This window comes from Podarcis melisellensis, assembly GCF_964234715.1.
Source record: "Podarcis melisellensis genome assembly, chromosome: Z".
NCBI lineage: Eukaryota > Metazoa > Chordata > Lepidosauria > Squamata > Lacertidae > Podarcis > Podarcis melisellensis.
Genome location: NC_138547.1, coordinates 1802932 through 1820255, shown reverse-complemented (window position 1 = coordinate 1820255; position 17324 = coordinate 1802932). Strand labels below are relative to the sequence as shown.

Below are 17324 nucleotides of genomic sequence, written 5' to 3'. Positions count from 1 at the left end.
GGGAGTGTTTCTTGCAACCGACCTGCGTGTGGAGATGGCTGGCTGTGACATCCCAGAGGCATTCTCATACCTACACGCCCATGTGTGTAGAAGCCAGAGGCTCACCACACACAGGTTTATTTCATAAAAAGAGGCAGGACTACAACATGTAGTCACTCCCTTAAGAGAAGGGGTCAAACGCAAATGTGAAGATTTGCACCAGGAACCTCGTTAAGCCACCACAAGGATGACTGCTCATCCCAGACACTGTTAAGTACTGTAGTAAAAGGCTGAAGACGGCAATGGAGAATGCCTGGCTGTGCTCGACATAGTTCTATTTTGAAGGGATGAGGGCTGGGGATACACACTTTCGGAAAAAAAATGAAAAAAGCAGCTTACAAGAAGCCAAAGCCAATGGCTGGAACCAATTACTATTCCAACCAAGCGCAATAGAAGCTGCCACTGCAACCAAGCAAGAACAGGAAAAATATTCCAACACTGATGAGGAATAAATTGAATAAGACATCCTCAGGAATGACAGAGGAGACCGGCTGGGGAAACTATTTCTCCATCTGCCAGTAAGGTGACGGAATGACTCAGAAAAGACTTGGGGGTGGTAGAAAAGGGAGGGGAGCGATAATGCCTTGGATCTGCCTTTACAGTCATCGAAACCCTCATTTTGCACCTTACACAGAGGCCTAGAGGTGTATTCTTCAGCATTACTACTTACAGTAGTGCCTCGCAAGACGAAATTAATTCGTTCCGCAAGTCTCTTCGTCTTGCGAGTTTTTCGTCTTGCGATGCACGGTTTTCCATAGGAATGCATTGAAAATCAATTAATGCGTTCCTATGGAAACCGCCTTCCCCCGACCTCTTCTGGCGGGCGGCATTTTAAAATCGCCCGGGACAGCGGAGGACTTCTCCGCTGTCCGGGGCGATTTAAAAGCCCCTGGGAAGGCAGGCAGGGGGGACAAAGGCTTTCTCGCCCCCCCGCTCGGCTTCGGGACATCGTTCCGATGCCGGGCGGCGGGGGGAGGCTTTCCCGCCCCGCCGCCGGGCTTCGGGACGATGCCCCGATGCCGGGCGGCTGGGGGAGGCTTTCCCGCCCGGCCGCCCGGCTTCGGGACATCGTTCCGATGCCGGGCGGCGGGGGGAGGCTTTCCTGCCCCACCGCCCGGCATCGGGACGATGCCCCGAAGCCGGGCGGCTGGGGGAGGCGTTCCTGCCCCACCGCCCGGCATCGGGACGATGCCCCGAAGCCGGGCGGCTGGGGGAGGCGTTCCTGCCCCACCGCCCGGCATCGGGACGATGCCCCGAAGCCGGGCGGCGGGGGGAGGCTTTCCCGCCCGGCCGCCCGGCTTCGGGACATCGTTCCGATGCCGGGCGGCTGGGGGAGGCTTTCCTGCCCCACCGCCCGGCATCGGGACGATGCCCCGAAGCCGGGCGGCTGGGGGAGGCGTTCCTGCCCCGAAGCCGGGCGGCGGGGGGAGGCTTTCCCACCCGGCCGCCCGGCTTCGGGACATCGTTCCGATGCCGGGCGGCTGGGGGAGGCTTTCCTGCCCCACCGCCCGGCATCGGGACGATGCCCCGAAGCCGGGCGGCTGGGGGAGGCGTTCCTGCCCCACCGCCCGGCATCGGGACGATGCCCCGAAGCCGGGCGGCTGGGGGAGGCTTTCCCGCCCGGCCGCCCGGCTTCGGGACATCGTTCCGATGCCGGGCGGCTGGGGGAGGCTTTCCTGCCCCACCGCCCGGCATCGGGACGATGCCCCGAAGCCGGGCGGCTGGGGGAGGCGTTCCTGCCCCACCGCCCGGCATCGGGACGATGCCCCGAAGCCGGGCGGCGGGGGGAGGCTTTCCTGCCCCACCGCCCGGCATCGGGACGATGCCCCGAAGCCGGGCGGCTGGGGGAGGCGTTCCTGCCCCACCGCCCGGCATCGGGACGATGCCCCGAAGCCGGGCGGCTGGGGGAGGCGTTCCTGCCCCACCGCCCGGCATCGGGACGATGCCCCGAAGCCGGGCGGCTGGGGGAGGCTTTCCCGCCCGGCCGCCCGGCTTCGGGACATCGTTCCGATGCCGGGCGGCGGGGGGAGGCGTTCCTGCCCCACCGCCCGGCATCGGGACGATGCCCCGAAGCCGGGCGGCTGGGGGAGGCGTTCCTGCCCCGAAGCCGGGTGGCGGGGGGGGAGGCTTTCCTGCCCCGAAGCCGGGCGGCTGGGGGAGGCTTTCCCGCCCGGCCGCCCGGCTTCGGGACATCGTTCCGATGCCGGGCGGCGGGGGAGGCTTTCCTGCCCCGCCGCCGGGCTTCGGGACATCGTTCCGATGCCGGGCGGCGGCGGGAGGCGTTCCTGCCCCGCCGCCCGGCATCGGAACGATGCCCCGAAGCCGGGCGGCTGGGAGAGGCGTTCCTGCCCCGCCGCCCGGCATCGGGACGATGCCCCGAAGCCGGGCGGCGGGGGGAGGCTTCAAAAGCCTTCCGGGGGCTTTTAAATCGCCCCGGACAGTCCTGGGGCGATTTAAAAGCCCCCGGAAAGGCAGGCAGGGGGGAGCAAAGACTTTTGCCCCCCGCCCGCCTTCGGAAGAGGTCCAGGACCTCTTCCCAAGGCGGGCGGGGGGCAAAAGTCTTTGCCCCCCCCTGCCTGCCTTCAAAAGCCGTCTGGGATAGCGGGAAGCGCTTCCCTGCTATCCCGGACCGCTTTTAAAATGCTGGCGGTGGGGAGCAAAGCCTTTCGCCCCCGCCGGCCTTCCTGGACCTCTTCTGAAGTCCGGAGGGGGGGGAAAGGCTTTGCTCCCCACCGCCAGCATTTAAAAAAAGGTCCCCGAGATTTCCCTATGGGCTTTCGTCTTGCGATGCAAGCCCATAGGGAAAATCGTCTAGCGAAGCGTCGCAAAAACCGAAAAACCCTTTTGTCTTGCGGGTTTTTCGTCTTGCGAGGCATTCGTCTTGCGGGGCACCACTGTATATCAAGGGCATATGTCCCGAGTTCTCCCTTAATCCTGAAACACCAGAGAAGCTAATGTTCTCCAAATTTTCTGGACTACCATTACACTGAGATCCAGTGCCGAGGGCCTTCTGGCGGTTCCCTCATTGCGAGAAGTGAGGTTACAGGGAAACAGGCAGAGGGCCTTCTCGGTAGTGGCGCCAGCCCTGTGGGACACCCTCCCGTCAGATGTCAAGGAAATAAGCAGCTATCCGACTTTTAGAAGACATCTGAAGGCAGCCCAGGGCAGCCCTGAAGGCAGTTCAGGGAAGTTTTTAATATTTAATGCTGTATTGTTTTTAACACTTGATTGGGAGCCGCCCAGAGTGGCTGGGGAAAGTCAGCCAGATGGGCAGGGTATAAATAATAAATTATTATTATTATATTATTATTATTATCATCCATGGCCACTGGCCATGCTGGTGGGAGTTGCAGCACAACGCACCTGGAGGACACCATGTTGAGAAAGGCTGTTCCAGGTTGTGGCATCAGAGGATCCCGCATGCGCACTGGAGAACATTAGAAGCATAGGAAACTGCTTTATTCTGAGTCAAGCCACTGATCCTAGCTTTGTGCTGACCACACAGAGTGGCCATGACTCTCAAGGGTCCGACAGAAAGTCTTTCCCAGACCTACCAGGGGATGCCAGCGAATGAACCTGGGACCTTCTGTATGCAAAGCAGTTACTCTGCCCACCATCCCCCCACAATGCAGCTGCAGCAGGCAATAAGCAGCATTGCATTAAAGCTCATCAGACCAAAAATGGAAGGGTGGTAGAAGGTTAGCAGGACACTCCTCTTAAAGGTAAAGGGACCCCTGACCATTAGGTCCAGTTGCGGATGACTCGGGGGTTGCAGCGCTCATCTCGCTTTACTGGCCAAGGGAGCCGGCGTACAGCTTCCAGGTCATCTGGAGAAACAGAGCAGTGCATGGAAACACCATCTACCTTCCCACCAGAGCGGTACCTATTTATCTACTTGCACTTTGACGTGCTTTCAAACTGCTAGGTTGGCAGGAGCAGGGACTGAGCAACAGGAGCTCACCCCGTCGCAGGGATTCGAACCACTGACCTTCCAATCGGCAAGTCCTAGGCTCTGTGGTTTAACCCACAGCGCCACCCGCATCCTGACACTCCTCTTAAAAGACACTTATTCCCAGGATCGATAAAGCTTTACTCCAAGCAAAGCTCATTTAAGGGTGTGTGCATGTTTAAGGAATACAGTGGTACCTCGGGTTACATACGCTTCAGGTTACATATGCTTCAGATTACAGACTCTGCTAACCCAGAAATAGTGCTTCAGGTTAAGAACTTTGCTTCAGGATGAGAACAGAAATTGTGCAGTGGCGGTGTGGCAGCAGCAGGAGGCTCCATTAGCTAAAGTGGTGTTTCAGGTTAAGAACAGTTTCAGGTTAAGTACGGACCTCTGGAACGAATTAAGTACTTAACCCGAGGTACCAGTGTAGTATATTAAAAAGGGAGCATGAGGCATAAAAGCACATTCTTTGCAGCAGGTATGGTGAGGTCCCCTGTGTGATCTGAATGGCTCTAACGTGGAGAGATGACTTTCAAAGTAGCTCTGCTTCCCAAGAGGAAACAAATCTGTCAGGGGTCACTGAGGCAGCATGCCCAAATTGCACCCACCCACCAGGCTATGTTCACTGCAGGTCCCACTAATGAGTTGTCCAGGCAATAGAGAGTGGGGATTAAATTCTGTGCCTGCAGAAGCACCCACCAAAATCCTCTCTACTTCACTTGACACCACCAGCCAGAATATGACCTCTGACTTTACCGGGAGCCTTTGGGCTGGACTCCCAAAGGTATTGGGTTCCCCCAGGCTATTTCCACTCAAGGATTACAAATACACTCTGGAATACAGCTATAACGGAGAAAAATACGCAGAATTTGAGATTTTGACAAGGACTAGAACCTCCAGATACTTTTTACATATACAGTAGAATCATCCTTTTGAACACGAGCCTCATCATAAGCCTGGCAATCTGGAATTACATTTGATAATAAGATAACGCTATTATTATTTACTTGGACTTTGTTATTTAACCCATGCACAACTGGACCCATGCTATGTGCTATTTTGTATTTTTGTTCTTAACCTTTTAATTTTAATGTGTTATAACTGTTCTCTCCGTTTCAATATACATTACAAAATGAATTTTTTAAAGGGTTGCAAATGAAGCCCACATCTTTGCTTTAGAACCCTTTCTCCATGGAAACTTTATACCAGGAACACAGAGGTGGTGTAGAGCGAGAGCAGTACAGTTTTCTGCTGTCAGGGTAAGATAAGAACAGAGACGCCCTTCACATCTAGGCCACCACCTTTCCAAAAACAAGCCCGGATGGGAACATTTCTTGGTATCTCAGGCAGTGACCTTCAGCGTCAGTAAACAGCTGGTCAGCCTTGGTTTAGTTTGAAGGTTTTTTTTTGCAGACCTCCACAAACTTTCAACTACAGACAAGCAAGTTAGAATTAAATGTGCAATTGAGCACATTCTGAGCAGGAGACTTCAGTACCAGGACTGAACTGAGCTCACGAACCTTTCACCAGGGCCAGCCAAGGACATTGTGATGGCTGAGGAAACCACAAAATTCCCCCTCCCATTTGGGAAGAAGGAGTGAGGGAAAGCTTACATCGGGAACAAGGCTGGGAGGGAAATCAAATCAGAATTAACCAACAAAGGCCATCAGAGTGCGTAAGGGGCCTTCTCTGAATCACACCAGGTGGGCAAAGACCCCAGGAGACCCCATTTCCTCCCTAGAGGTGGGAGGAGACCAGCAGTGTTCCTTACAGTGGTACCTCTGGTTGCGAACAGGATCCGTTCCGGAGCCCCGTTCACAACCTGAAAGGAATGCAACGGATCACAATTCGCTGCTTCTGCGCATGCGCGTGACATCATTTTGCATGTCTGTGCATGCGACGCAACCCAGAAGTAACCCTTTCCGGTACTTCGGGGTTGTCACAGGACGCAACCTGAAAAGACGTAACCTGAACCGAACATAACAAGAGCTAGGACTGTATTTGCCAACAGGTTGCTGTTGAGGCAGCATTTGGGGAGGGGTCTAGCCAAAGAAGAAGCAGGCCCAGCCTCCAAGGAGCATGCACAGCTGTGGCTGCCACTGCGGCAGAGGCCAGGTCTGCTGCCCCTGTGCATCCTGCTGCTTGAGGTCCTGCCTTCCATACACAAGCCTACTCCTAGTTGGTGCTCTGCTTTTCAGCAGACTACTTTACGTGGAACAAGTCGAGCTTTTGTTGCTATGGTTCAACAACTGGGAGCAAGAAGCCCTTGCAGAGCTGCTACAAACCATCCAAAGATCTGCTAGTAGATTCAAGTCTGACATTTGCCCATCCCAGTTCGACGCTCAGCTAGAGGATCAAGCAATCCCAAATGCTATTTAAACTAATTACTTGAAATTGTTTATATGCTGCCTTTGGGGGGCATGCCCCACCCAAGAAAGCACACAAGATTATAAGATGACAAACAATCGTAGCAATTAGTTACAATAACATTAATAGCTATGAAAAAGACCATTGAAAATAAACAACATGACCATTGAAAATAAAGCTACCTATGGTGCATTCTGCAATATAGACCAAAAAAAGTGGGTTTTATACATCAAGGCCATGCACATCTCTGTGGGAAAGGAATTCCACAATCTGGGGGCCACCAGAGAAAAGCCCCCCAACTTCTGTGCATGTCAACTAAATCACAGGCAGGCACACTAGCAGGACCTCTGGGGCAGATCTCAATGCCCGGACAAATAAGTCGGCCCCAAGCATTTAGGGCAAGGGTAGCTAACATGTTTCGGGTTAAGGTCAACCCTCCAAGAACAGAATCCGAAAGTGTTAAAAAGTGGGCCATAGCCAATTTTAACTTTTTTAAAAATGGGCAAATTCATTGGTGTATTGGGGCACAAAAAACTCAGCAGAGTTCGCTGGTTGCACTACAAGTTAACCACCCCCTGGTCTTGCACTTTACAAAGTTAAAACCAACACTTTGGGCCTTGAAAATGAAGTCGTAACCTGTGCAACTGGTACAGAATTGGTGTCCCACACTCTGACCCCCTTACCCCTGCAAGCCACCAAGCAGCAACAGTTTGCACCAGCTAGAGTTTCTGGGTGGTCTTCAAAGGGAGGCGGACATAGAGCACATTACAGTAGCCTAACCTGGACATGACTAGTGAATGGATTACTGAGACAAGGTCCGATTTCTCCAGCTAGGTTCATAGCTGGCATCCCAGCCCAATGCGGTAAAAGGTACTCCTAGCCACTTGTGCTTCCACAGACAGCAATGAGTGCAGGTGTCAACACACCCACCTACTCCCAGCAAAGCTATGAATCTGGTCCTTGATCCTGTTCCCATGCACAGCACTAAGGGGCGTGATAAGGATGTGATTCCCCCCCCCCTCCAGCTTTAATTTTTTCTAATTGTTATTTTTCATCCCTCCCCCAATCTGCTGAGCAGCACTTGAAACCAAAATATTGTTTTGCGACAGATGGGAAGCCTCAGAAGAAACAGAAGAACAGGACTTATAATAATCTGCAGTTTCATTTCCATAAAGTCTCTCAGAAGCCTTGGTGCCTTTCGCTCATGGAGTGATTTCAGAAAGATATGTCCGGATGACAACTGCTTCTGCATTTGACGCTCAAGGTTAAGTGAAGCCTATCTGGATCCTTATGAAATAGGCAGCAACAATCCGACCTTTTCCTGCACTAGAAAAACCATGGTACTTTCCATGAAGCATAGGGAAGTTGATGCAAGTGTCAGCTGAAGCAGAATTTGAACCCTGAACTGAAAACTTCAAAATTCATATTGAGTATGTCTGGAAACATCTGTCATTAATGATTTGGAAGAGCCTAAGATTGGCCACGGTCTGATAGGAGAGTTTTAACCATGTAGAAGTAAAGTTTGCTGCTGGAGCCTAGGTTTTACAAATCCTGTTCACTTTAGGTTGGGTGAAATTCACCTAGCAGGCAGAAGGCATACACGATGGGCTTTCTCCCCCTCCCTGTGCACCCTCCAAAATGGTCCTGGGTAGTGACGTGGGTGAGAATATTCTCCAGGGAATATTTTCGAGAATGAGAATATTCTTGAGAATATTCTCTACTAGAAAATTCTCCAAATAATATTCTCCACAAACTGTAAAGTCTAATGTAAGAACCAGTTTTACAACCCAAATTTAAAAAATCTAGTAAATAGTAAGTCAAGCTGTGATATTGTCAGTGTAATGAATAATGGTTTTTTTGATCCAGTTACATCATTGCGCATTGTGTCATTCACCATTGGCTGTTCTGAAATGTGAGCTACAGAAAACATTATTTTATTTATTTATTTATTTAGTTTTTAAAATGCTATTCACCCGCAAACTTGGTGGGCCTCCAATTGATTGAGTTCTTTCTTTTAGAATCTATTTTATTGGTTTTTAATAAACAATCATACGACATCAAACTATGGAGTTCAGCCATCTAAACCCGTATCACATCATTTCAGGATTCCGCATCCCTCCGCAGGGTTACATGTCTTGCAGGAAGAAGAAGCTGATTTATTAAATGTAAGGAAAAAACAAAAGCTAAGCCACATCAATCCTATCCTATCCTTTTTTGAATTAAAAAAAACTGACTTCTTATCATCCTGCTCTGCTGAGTTAGATGCCCTGATACAGCTGCCTCCCACCCTCTAGCAAACCACTTGTGAGGAGTTGAGTCCTGAACCAGTTTGGCTGCTAATTCACTCCTAAAGACTGTAGTGATGAGCCCTCAAAATCAATGACATATGCAGATGTGATAAGAGTACAGGGACTGAAGACGTTATACGCCACTAGAGAGCCAGAGAATTCACTGTGCAGCTGCTTTGCTCTCCCTCTCCGAGAAGAGAATCTGGGTGGTCAAGTTTCTGGTGCAGAGCCATGGCATGGGGTGGGGGTGGGGTAGATGCATTGCCGGCTGACAAGTACTAGGCACAGGTAACTTGCACTATCAAAGCACAGCAGAAAAAGTGCAAGTGCTGAAAGCTAAGCCACCGTCTTGCCTAGCAAGCAAACCCTGCTGCCCTTCTCTCCTTCAAAGTCCTTGCCATTTACATCACCAATATACAAAAAGGGTGGTGGTGGCACAGGGTCTTCCAAGCGAGACCACTTAATTCCAGCAAGACTTTTGTATCAAAAGCAGCAGCTAATATGGAACCATAGCTGTCAACTTTCAGATTTGAAAATAAGGGATCAGCAGCCTCGAAAATAAAGGATCAGCAGCCTCACCTGTCCTGGGGACACTCTACGGCAGTGTTCCCCAACCTTGGGTCTCCAGCTGTTTTCGGACTGCAATTCCCATCATCCCCGACCACTGGTCTTCTTAGCAAGGGATGATGGGAGTTGTAGTCCAAAAACAGCTGGAGACCCAAGGTTGGGGAACACTGCTCTACGGGATATCTAACAATCTAGGATAGCAGCAGGAAATGGTGCTGGAATAAGGGAATTTCCAGCAAAAAAAGGGAAGGTTGACAGCTATGTATGGAACAGCCACCCCAGACAAGACAATTTCATCAGAGCTTTCCAAGAGCAATAGGAAACATCTCACTAGAATGCAAACACCAACTCCCCATGCATGATTTGCGGCCGCACACTTCGGCTGCTGCTGTAATGGAGCAATTTCCAAGAGCTGCTGCTAAATAGAGAGTGATTCTCCCAGAAATACACAATCATGATACTTTCCACCAAGAACAGAACTCTCCCCAAGTTAAGAGAGATGTATGAGATATACCGGAAATCAGCCAACTTTTAGAGGCCGCTTTAAGATCATTCCCCTGGTCAACTGGTTGACTGCGGCAGCAGCACCATCTGGGTCTGGAGCTTTGCTACATGGAGAGGGTTTCCCCCCCCCCACACACACACCGCCACTGTAAGTCTTCCATATAATGCTAATATAGCTGCAGTTAACAAGGTGGGCGCTAACAGGAATGCAGAACACACATTCTCCTGGACAGCCGTAGAACTAAACATCAATATAAAATAAGCACGAGACCTGGATTTAACATTCTTACATCCTCCATTCAATTCTGTGCGCACACGCAGACATGCAATATAATCTTTCTCACCTACAAACACAATCACTTTCTTACCCCCCCCAAAGTGTCGTCCTATAAGAAAACATCCAAAATCTATAACATCCTTGCTAAGCCCACCAAAATGTCACAAAAATGGTTTGCAATCTCCAGAGCTCTCTTCAGCAGATAAGATGCTAATCAGCTAGAAAGTGGAGCAGAGGAAAAGTTGTCTGGTGGCGAAGGGAGGGTGTCTGCATCCAGTCAGAGAATAAGGAATCAACCATTGCCTGCTCCTAGGTCACAGCAGCCTGAAGCGCCACATGAAACTTGTACAGGTGAAACTTGAAAAATTAGAATATCGTGGACAAGTTCCTTGATTTCCGTAATCCAACTTGAAAGGTGAAACTCATATATGAGATTGACTCGTGACATGCCAAGTGAGATATGTCAAGCCTTGATTTGTTGTCATTGCCTTGATCATGGCATACAGCTGGTGAAAACCCCAAATGAACCATCTCAGAAAATTAGAATATTCAAGGAAATCAGCAAAACAAGGATTGCAAATCATGAGTCAATCTCATATATTAGTTTTACCTTTTAAGCTGAATTACTGAAATAAATGAACTTTTCCACGATATTCTAATTTTTCGAGTTTCACCTGTAGAACAAATCAAGGCTTGACATATCTCGCTTTGCAGGTCATGAATCGATCTCGTATATTAGTTTCACCTTTGAAGTTGAATTAGTGAAATAAAGGAACTTTCCCACAATATTCTAATTTTTTGAGTTTCGCCTGTATAAGCAAGCACCTAACAACAGTCCTGTTTGAATGCCTGCTACCTCCTCACATCCCATCTTAAGACCGTCACCTGTTGCAGGTTCCATGTGGTCACTACCAGTCAACCTTTTTTGTCAGCTGTGGCAGGAAACATTTGTCCCCCAGCTTCCTTAGTTAACTGCACAGATTCTGAGAGCTATGACATCACAGGTGTTCCAGGGGCTCCCAAACAGGCAGCTGCAATCTGTGGCAATCTGACGAGGCCAGAAGGACTGACCCGAGAATAACCTCTGTCCATCACCGATGCGCACCAAGGACTCAAGAGACTACTTTAAGCACAGCGTGAGTGAGTGCCCAGATTCTCCCACGCCCACTGTGCAGAAGCAATGCCAATAATTAACAATCCATGATAGTTCCGTTTGGCAGAAAGGAATCACCGGCAGCAAAGCCTCGCGACATAGCCCTCATTTGCAGCTGCCAATAAAACAGAGCGGAGAAAGCAGCTGTAAGATGGTTGTTTGGCTGATCCAGCCTCCTCAGACAACCTATAAATTCAAGGCTCGTTATGGACTGCTTATCTCAATGCAATTTTATTGCAGTCACATATACAGGTTTTTAATGGGGCCATTCAGTCAGGTTAATAGCAATTTTTGAGAACTCAAAGCACACTACATGTCTTTTCCACAATGCTTACAACAACCCTGTGAAGTAGGGAAGCATTATCCGCCCTCGCCCCCAGAACAGGGAGTTTTTCCAAGGCTACCTTGCAGTTTTAATAGCAGAGGTAAGATTCTTATTTATTTATTTAATAGGTGAATATGCTTTTTTGGTGGCGCTGTGGGTTAAACCACAAGAAGAAGAAGAAGAAGAGTTTGGATTTGATATCCCGCCTTTCACTCCCCTTCAGGAGTCTCAAAGCGGCTCACATTCTCCTCTCCCTTCCTCCCCCACAACAAACACTCTGTGAGGTGAGTGGGGCTGAGAGACTTCAGAGAAGCGTGACTGGCCCAAGGTCACCCAGCAGCTGCAGGTGGAGGAGCGGGGAAGAGAACCCAGTTCCCCAGATTACAAGACTACTGCTCTTAACCACTACACCACACTGGCTCACAGAGCCTAGGGCTTGCCAATCAGAAGATCGGCGGTTCGAATCTCTGCAATGGGGTGAGCTCCCGTTGCTCGGTCCCTGCTCCTGCCAACCTAGCACTTCGAAAGCACGTCAAAGTACAAGTAGATAAATAGGTACCGCTCCAGCAGGAAGGTAAACAGCGTTTCCGTGCGCTGCTCTTGTTCGCCAGAAGTGGTTTAGTCATGCTGGCCACATGACCTGGAAGCTGTATGCTGGCTCCCTCAGCCAATAAAGCGAGATGAGCGCCGCAGCCCCAGAGTTGGTCACGACTGGACCTAATGGTCAGGGGTCCCTTTACCTTTATGCTTTTTCCAACTCTCTGGAGTGGCCGACATAAAAATTACACCACACCCAAGGAAGGAGAGAAAAGTGGAAAGCAAGAATCACAACATCAAGGCAGCAATGTCAATTTTAAAATAGCCACAGAACACCTATTGTTTGACAGTTCCTGGTTCTGAAGCTGCCCTTTCAACCCTACCTAAGCACAAAAGATTGCCAACATCAGATCTGCAGATACGGCTGGAGTGCAGAAGTCTCAGGAAACGGAATTGAAAGGGGGGGCACACAACAAAATGTGTGGCAGAAAAGCCTTGGAATTCCTCGTCCAGGTAGACAGGCAGGGCTAAGCCTAAGCCTTTTTTCTGCTCGGGTCAAAGGAGAAGATGGTGCCACTCCTATTCATTTCAGAAACAGAAGCTGACTGGACTACCAGTTTAATGTTACTTTGAGAGGATGCTATAACTCCCCAAGGAGAAATGAGGTGACAGCGCTTGGAACTTGTCAGTTTAGAGAAAGGTGGGTAAGAGGTGCCACGAAGGAAGCGTGAAATGATGCATGGAACGTGGATAGAGAAGGTTTTCTTCCTCTTGTGTAACACCAGAACTCGTGGACATGGAAGGAACCTGAATGTTGGAGGATTCAGGGCAGACAAAAGAAAGTACAGTGGTACCTCTGGTTGTGAATGGGATCCGTTCCAGAGGCCCATTCGCAACATGAGCAGAACACAACCTGTGTCTGCGGGTTGCGATTTGCTGCTTCTGCGCATGACGTCATTTTGAGCGTCTGCATATGTGCGAGCGGCATAACCTGGAAGTAACCCTTTCCGGTACTTCTGGGTCGCCGCGGGACGCAACCTGAAATCGCTCAACCTGAAGCAAACGTAACATGAGGTATGACTGTACTTCTTCATGCAGCACACAATGGCTACCAGCCACGGTGGCTGCGCTCTGTCTCCACAGCCAGAGGAGGTAAAGCTTCTGAACCACAGTGACTGGAAGCCAAAGGACAGAGAGTGGCCCTTGAGCTCAGGCCCATTGGGGGCATCTAGTTGGCCACTGTGAGAACAGCATGCTGGACTACATGGGCCACTGTCCCGATTCAACAGGTTCTTCTTATGCTCAACACTGGTAACCAGGACAGTATCCTCCGCAGTGCCCAAGTACACAATATACAGAGCTGTATCTCCAACACTTTGCTATTGCTCTGCACCCCCAGCATCTACTGCCGGGCAACATCAGTTTTTCAACATTGTAATCTGTCACCAGATAAACATCGGGTGGCGCTGTGGGTTAAACCACAGAGCCTAGGACTTGCCGATCAGAAGGTTGGCAGTTTGAATCCCCGTGACGGGGTGAGCTCCTGTTGCTCGGTCCCTGCTCCTGCCAACCTAGCAGTTCGAAAGCATGACAAAGTGCAAGTAGATAAATAGGTACTGCTCCGGCGGGAAGATAAACGGTGTTTCCTTGTGCTGCTCTGGTTTGCCAGAAGCGGCTTAGTCCTGCTGGCCACATGATCCGGAAGCTGTACGCCGGCTCCCTCGGCCAATAAAGCGAGATGAGCGCCGCAACCCCAGAGTCGGCCACGACTGGACCTAACGGTCGGGGTCCCTTTACCTTTAAACATCGCAATAGTGATAAATCATGATGTCTCAAATAAGGAGCAAGAAGGAAATAAGGTGAAGAGAAACAGCCAAGATACATCACTACAGCCCTACTGTATTGGCCCCACACCTGGGGAACACCAAGGGAGAGGAGATCACAAGGCTGGGCAGACATGGCACCGAGCATACAAACAAGGTGTCCTGGACCACATAAAAGACTGCCCCTTGCCCAGGCAAGGCACCAGGTCGAAGCTGCCTCCACCAGTACCTGGTGTGCAGAGGCAAGAGGACGGAGCCCCGGCCCCAGGCCAAGAGACTCCAGGTTGAAGCTACTGTCACTTCCATCATCACCTGTGCCCAGTACGAGGAAGTAGGAGGAATGAGCACTGGCCCCACAGGGCACCAGGGTGAAGCTGCTATCGCTTCGCTGCCAGTGCCCGGTGCGAGGAGGGAGGGAGGAGCACCGGTCCTACAAGGCACTGGGGTGAAGCAACCACCAGCACCCTGTACAGGGAGAAAGGAGGCAGCCCACCTGCTTGGCCAGAGAAGGAAGTAAGGTGCCGGCTGGCTGGCAAGCCTCATTTGCAATGTACCACCAGGTGAAAAATCAGGTAATTGCCATCGCGATCTGGCCTTCCAACTGGTCCTGGATGATGTATTGATACATCACCCAGGCCTACTGCTGCCTGAGGCAGCTTTTCCTCCACCTGACAATAGGGCTTGTTTCACTGTTGAGACTTGATGCTCGGGGAGAGCTGTTGCTTTAGGCCTTGCCTGAGAGCTTCCTAGAACAGTATTTCCCAACCTGTGGGTTGCAAAGCCTCTGGCAAGTGGGTCAAGTAAGCACAAAATAATTATTGTTTATAACCCTTACAACTTTTTGATTTGTGATTTGATTTGGCCTATTATATTGCTATGTTGGCATTTGCAACTGAATGTTAGCAAGGTGTCTTACATTCCCATAAACAAAACTGTGAATGATTTTGTAAGTACAGTACTATAAATACTTCAACCAATTCCACATTACCAGGGAATTTTTGCTTCGGTCCCTCGAGTAATGATAACGATAGAAGCTAACTTACTGGTAAAATGCAAGCTGTCAAAGACCTAAGATCCAAAATTCATGTTAAATCAATGGGTCACCATACTGAGTAAGTTTGTATGTGTGGGTCGCCATACCAAAAAGGGTGGGGACCATTGTCCCAGAGGTACCTAGCAGGCCACTATTGAAAAATGTGTTCTCCTAGATGAACCATCGGCTATTCTTAAGTCCTTACAAAGGGCAAGAGAAATTGCCAGATCTGTCCTCTTATCAGTAGTTCTTGTTCATGGTAGCCAAGACTTTAAGTTGCATTTTTAGAGGCAGGATACTTATAAATGTTAGGTGCTGGAAACAAACTTTCATGGTCAAGCTGCGTATTATGATGATGATGATGATGATGATGATGATGATGATGATGATGAAACACTGGCTGGCCATTGTTGGCTGTTAGTGGGGTAGATAAGCTGTGGCCCCACAGGCACTGATAGATCACAATCCCTGACCATTGGTTATGTTGGCTGAGGCTGCTGCAAGCTGGAAACCCGACAACGTTTGGATGGATATGAGAGTCTCAGCCCTGGACCACGTGGTCTGGTCCAAAAAGGCTGTTCTTGCATTCCTAACAAGTACAGTGGTACCTCGGGTTAAGTACTTAATTCGTTCCAGAGGTCCATTCTTAACCTAAAACTGTTCTTAACGTGAAGCACCACTTTAGCTAATGGGGCCTCCCGCTGCTGCACGATTTCTGTTCTCATCCTGAAGCAAAGTTCTTAACCTGAAGCACTATTTCTGGGTTAGCAGAGTCTGTAACCTGAAGTGTATGTAACCTGAAGCGTGTGTAACACGAGGTACCATTGTACTCAATAAATGACCTCATAAAGCCCTTTTGGTGAAAACCAGGCCTAAGCTCTCTTAAATGATATTTAGAAATCACACAAACAGTAGCGAAACCTCACAATGGAAAAACAAACTTTATAGTTAGGGGTGTCATGTGTTTTCTTCCATCCATCCACCTCCAAAAAAAAAAATTACACAATTTAATATAAATGTTTCTTCCGCACAAAATGACACATTGGAGAGAAAAGCCACTGTAATGAGCAGCCCTGAGCCTTCCTGACATATAAACCTCAAAACGGATGAATTAGTGCCTAGTAAAACAGCATATAATTTACATTTTGTTATGTCAATCACTGGAAGCAACCAAAGGCTCTTTATGACTAAGCAAGCCAAAACCACAACATGCAAGAACGGCTCTAAATCATCCCCCACAGAGAGAGAGAGAGAGAGAGAGAGAGAGAGAGAGAGAGAGAGAGAAGTCAACAAGGAGGAGGAAGGGAATCTCCCAAAAGGAATGAGAGGGTCTTGGAGTGATCTCCCTCCCTGGGAATTCCACGCCGGCAGCTCAGGCCCATTATTTTTCCTGACAAGTCACTAAAGATGAACATACCACAAATAGCCATAAATTAATGAACTGGTTGTACCACAATTTCCAGCTTATGAGCACAAGCAATTAAATACAACTGGGCAATGCGGCAGCTGGATGGTTTTGGCAACTCCCAGCTCTGCCCAATACACTGCTGGAAAAAGGATAGGAATTCCGGCTTGACCAAGAATATCAACAGAAGCCAAAACGCCAGTACCACTGCCAAGAGCCACACTCCTCACAAGACTTGGTGTAAGGACTTGACCCCAGGCTGATGTGAATGGACAGGGAATGCGTTTCTGCTGGTAGTTGACCACTTCTTTGCTGTTGGCTATGATCCTGAGGACACAGCGTTTGCCTGAGAGTAGGAGGAGCACAGGCGAAGCAAAGACTAGCATGTCCATGGGATGGAGAGACTCTCTTATGAGGAAAGGTTGCAGCATTTGGGACTCTTTTGTGAATAAGCAGCAACATTATAGAAACTTATAAAACTATGCATGGCATGCAGAAAGTGGGCAGAGAAATGTTTTACTCCCTCTCTCATAACACTGGAACTTATGCACATCCAATGAAGATGAATGTTGGAAGAGTTAGGACAGATAAAAGGAAATACTTATTCTCACAGCACATAGTTAAACTATGGAATTCCTTCCCACAAGAAGCAGTGGTGGCCATCAACCTAGGTCTAGGTAAAGGGACCCCTGACCATTAGGTCCAGTCGTGACCAACTCTGGGGTTGCGGCGCTCATCTCACTTTACTGGCTGAGGGAGCCGGCGTGCAGCTTCCGAGTCATGTGGCCAGCATGACTAAGCCGCTTCTGGCGAACCAGAGCAGCACACGGAAACACCATTTACCTTCCCGCCGGAATGGTACCTATTTATCTACTTGCACTTGGATGTGCTTTCGAACTGCTAGGTTGGCAGGAGCAGGGACTGAGCAACGGGAGCTCACCCCATCACGGGGATTCGAACCGCCAACCTTCTGATCGGCAAGTCCTCGGCTCTGTGGTTTAACCCACAGCACCACCCGCGTCCCGGCCATCAACCTAGATTGCTTTAAAAGAGG

General features: G+C 49.7%; 1 protein-coding gene and 1 long non-coding RNA gene across 6 annotated transcripts in view; both read right to left on the bottom strand.

Annotated features, from left to right (window-relative positions):
- Positions 1-13685, bottom strand: part of LOC309361600 — a 215819-nt gene extending 202134 nt beyond the window's left edge. The window contains exon 1 of the long non-coding RNA XR_014164550.1: positions 13581-13685. This is a non-coding gene — a long non-coding RNA (uncharacterized lncRNA). The remainder of the gene's footprint in view (positions 1-13580) is intronic.
- STRBP (spermatid perinuclear RNA binding protein) overlaps positions 1-17324 on the bottom strand; it is a 114781-nt gene that overhangs the window by 85050 nt on the left and 12407 nt on the right. The gene's annotated exons all lie outside the window — the stretch shown is intronic.